This window comes from Petaurus breviceps, unplaced genomic scaffold, assembly GCF_028583685.1.
Source record: "Petaurus breviceps papuanus isolate PSGF00001 unplaced genomic scaffold, PetGlider_PUasm1.0 187, whole genome shotgun sequence".
NCBI lineage: Eukaryota > Metazoa > Chordata > Mammalia > Diprotodontia > Petauridae > Petaurus > Petaurus breviceps.
In genome coordinates, this window is record NW_027185799.1 from 18,272,220 (window position 1) to 18,276,886 (window position 4,667).

Sequence of the window (4,667 nt, forward strand, 5' to 3'; positions counted from 1 at the left end):
ACTAGGAAGTTTCTTTCACAACTTAACTCCCACAGAGAGCTAAATAAAAGAGATCATTTTGGCTCAAGCTAACATAACCTGTAATGTCCCAAATTAGATATCATTTGTGAATATAAACCAGGAACCCAATGGTATATAAATCTTTTCAGTTCTCCTACCTCTTGCTAAGAACATGAAATGTCCCTAGGTTTCTATTTGTCCTCATAATTCCTACACTATGCCCATATGGCTTCTGTCTGAATGTCATAAATCCAAGTAATGTCATGGATGAAATTAATTGATGTTGTCACTCATTTCTCTTTTGGTTCAAACTCTATACTTCTCTCCATTAGACTATTCCTCTTTCTTTCCCCTACCTCCTTATCATAGATGAAGTGTCTTTAAACCATATACCTTACTTAGCCTTCTCTATCATACCTGGCATGCTCACCCTCTATGTTGTAACAGAGAGTGAAGATGTGTTACAAAAATAACATACTACCTACCTCTCAAGTCTCTTGTGATATTAAGTGAGATCAATAAAAGACATGAGCATATTATAGGAGGAAAAAAGTGCCATCCTAAGAATGGGGATAATCATTATTTGTTTTAGGAATGAAATGACTAGAAGGCATGAAACATCTTTGCATAGAGTTATCAAGTCTAGTACCATATAAAACAAAGAACTTGACAAATATTCTTCACAGATGAGTTTAATTGGGGATCAATTTTTATGTGCCCAGTGTTATTATGACAATATTTAAATTGAAAATAAGGAAAATTTGTGTTCATTTTGCCATATAAGTAGGCATTAATTTTCTTCTTGTGTACAATCATGTGTTGCATGACCCTCCAAAAGGGCAGCTCTAGATTCCTAAAGACTCAGATTCTACCTGATGAGACCTAATGTTAACAGGGGTCAGATATTTTCTTACTTTTTCTGCTGTCACCCCAGTACACCTCAGGCAAATCTGCAAAACAGAGCTTAGATATGACTCATGTCTAGGGTGATCCCAAAATAGAAATAACAGAATTCCTTTAAGAAAAAAACATTCAGGATACAGTATGGGTGTAGGTATAGGGAAATTATTTATTTTTATACCACAAAAATTCATAACATAAAAAGGTTCAAAGGAACACAAAGATATAAGAACATAGAAAAATATCTCAAATACCCCAGTATATTCTTTATACTCCCTGTGAAAGGTTAAGGTGTTTTGTTTGAGGACTATTCAAATATTTAATATTCATCTCACAAAAGGACTGATCAGTAACTCATAAGTTTCAGACTTCCAGGCTACTCAGGGCATAGTTTTCTTTAGATCTGGAGGAGATCACTTATAAGAAATATGCATTACAAAAAGCCTCTTCCTGTCCTTTGATCACATCAACCAGTATTAATTAATGACCAGAAACTATGCTAAGCACTAACGCTACAAAAAGAAAAAGCAAAATTAGCCCTTGTCCCCAAGGAGCTTACATTTTAATTAACTGGTGCCTAAACCCCAAATTCAGAAACCCAATTCAGATGGTTGTCATCAAAGGTAGAGCTACCCATTTCTTGTAATTTTTTTTTTTACAGAGACCCAAAATATTATTATTAAAATTATGTGTTAATGTTCAAGGAGGGTACAAAATGCCAGAGGAGATTCCAAGATTGTTTCTGGCAAGTACAAGTATTCATTCACTCACATAGTTTCCAGTTTCTAGCATGTCAGTTGGGCCCTCGGTTCTTAACCCTGGAGTCTATAAATTACAAAAAAACAAAAACCAAACCCAAAACAAAACAAAAACACCAAAAACCCTACTATTGCCATTTAATTGATTTTCTTTGTAATCTTGTATATTTTACTTTATGCATTTACTAAAAAGTCTGACAAAGAAAGTCAACTGCTTTCAGCAGATTGCCTAAGGCCCTTGACACAAAAAAAATGAAGATCCCCTTTTCTAGGCAAGGACCATAAAGCAACAATGTGACGCGATAGGCTTATGAATGACTCTAATACACTGAAATTAAACAAAAAAAGTGAAAACTGGTTAAAACCTCTTAAAGTTCAACATACATCTACAAGTCCATTTTAATCAAACTTTCTAAATAAGGATATTTGTGTATTTGTGTCATCAACAATGATGCTGTCAAAACATTCCCTACAAATAAAAAGTTTTCTCCAGTAACAGCTACATATACTTCAGATAGAGTTACACAAACTTCTCAATAATCACATGTTATTTTGTAAGGTAATGTCTGAAAGCAACAGCTGATGTGGTCTTAATGGCTTTGATCCATTTGCCACCAAATATACCCTACTCTATTCTCCAGGGTTTCTTTCTCTAGGTCCCTAGGCCTGAACTTCATTCAGCTTTAAGGATAAGACCAAAGACATAACCTGATTAATCAGAAATATGTCCAATAAAGCAAATATCAATTCTGTCACAGGCATTTTTATTAACAGACCATTAGAAAAATAATCATGGTGTAGAGACCTTTAGTTCATTTTTCTAATAAGCCTGTTCATCTGGTCTTCCCTGTTACCAGCATCTCCACCTTCCACAAAATGTGTAGTCTTTTTCTTCATTCTGCCTCATGGAGAAGATAATTTGAAGGGCCACAGGAAGTTGTTGGCAGCTTTGAAGTGCTTGCCAACAGTGTAGATCTCGTGGATCAAGTCCTCCATGTAGATAATTCCATATTTACCTAGAAATTTTGCAATAAGGGCATTATCTGTCAGAGCAATTCTCTGTTTCTTGATCTTGCCATAACCACATTTGTAAATCAAGTCATTCACAGACTTCAGGTTTGGATAACCCCATGCAATGTATAGTTCCACAATCCTCAGCATGTTAATCGAGGCCTTATTAAGATTAACAAAAGTGAAGATCTGGCGAAGGCGAAGAAGCTGCAATACTTTTTGGACCTTTGGGCTAACACAATTGATACCCCTGATTCTGATCACAAAAGCTAACTTGGGTTCAGCAGGTATGTAGTACCATGTTTCCCCGATAATAAGACCTATCCTGAAAATAAGCCCTCCCCTTACTATGTAAGATTCCTCTAAAATAAGCCCTCCCCCGAAAATAAGCCCTATTGAGATTGCTACTGTAGTGAAGGTGATCCCCTGCGCTACACGCTACATTATGGTACCCTCTGTATGCACCGTCCCCCCCCCTCCATGAAACACATGCCGCGCTCCAAGCTGCATCCAATCAGAGCTGCAGCAGTAAGCGCGTCATCCTGTTCTTTATTGAATTCATTATTGAATAAAGGTACATTTTTTTGTTCACATTTACCGGTTTATTAAAATTGCTGTCAATGTTCATTAAAATAAGCCCTCCCCTGAAAATAAGCCCTCTGATGTTTTTCTGTCCAAAAAAATTAATAAGACAGTGTCTTATTATTGGGGAAACATGGTAGTTGCCAGCTTTGTGTGCCATTCTAGCTAGCCGGATTTCACTTCTGTACATCTGTCTCTACTCCTTATGGTAGGCTTTAGCTTTTTCATAGATAACTTTTCTCCATATTTTACGGAGCGTTTTTATAGCCATCTTCTTCTTCAAAAGTTTGGCCTTCAGTATTGCAAAAGCCTTTCTTTTTTTCAGAAGGGATTCTGGAACGGACGGTAGCTTCTTCTTTTCTTCTATGCCCGCCATGATTCCGGCCGGAAAAAGAGCCATTTCTTGTAATTCTAATTGTTGACCTATACCAATGGAAAGAAACAGAAATAAAAGAAGACACCTGGGGACTCATGTCCAGAGTCAGGTCTCCCTAGGCAAGCACATGTTTTCCATTACACTTTCTTATATCTGTTTTTGCTGCCGGAGGTGGTTGGGGGAAGAGAAATCTCCTTGCCCCTGGCTTAAAGACTTTATGTGAGAAATTTCTAGAAATGAATTCCAAAGCAAAAAGGTCTAAAAAGAGCATGGAAAGCTCTTATGCACCACTAGAATCCACCCTCCTGATTCATGAGTCTAATCTCCTATCAGGGATCAGTCATCTTTGACAAAACCTCCTTCCTCTCCCTACCAATCAGGAGTTGCTTTGTCATCAAAATAAACCATGTCTTTCAATGAAAAGTCAAACCACAGGTTCAATCCCACATGAAATGCACTGTTCTGACAAAGGTTTATGACATTTCCTTATTAAATAGATTATAAGAAAACAATTAGTTAATTCTCCATTCAATCCATGGTTATACTTTCTGGGAATTCTAATAGTTTTTTTTTTTTAATTTCTTGTAGTCTGTGCTGTTGTTCTATATTTGTTTTGCTTGGTATTGTTTCTTCTACTAAAATTGTTTCTTTTCCTATTCTTTCATCATCCCCACATTCCCTCCAATCATTTACTGTATCTGAAGCTCTAATCTTAACAGCATGCAAGGAAATAGAAAAGGATTATGCCTTGTTTAATGTTTCCAGATTCAACTTACAAATAATCCTCAAACAACTAGATGATTCAGTCACCTTACTAATCAAAACTCAGTCCAAGTCAATGTTTGTTTGAATGAACAAATTTAATTAAATTGCCAGTGACTTCTACTTTTCTTATAGCTCATGAGAAATTTGAATGGTGACTAATTTTTTATTAATAATATGTTAATAATAATAATTAATAACATGTTTTTATTTTTTTTAAATTCCATTGGCAGTATTGCCACAAGAAGTTCAGTATACTGAAACAAAAATTCCAAGTT

The 4,667-nt window shown here is 35.8% G+C and overlaps 1 pseudogene; it reads right to left on the reverse strand.

Moving 5' to 3' along the window:
* Window positions 1–2,403: 2,403 nt before the first annotated feature.
* Window positions 2,404–3,654, reverse strand: LOC138163120 (large ribosomal subunit protein uL30-like; annotated as a pseudogene).
* Window positions 3,655–4,667: the final 1,013 nt, after the last annotated feature.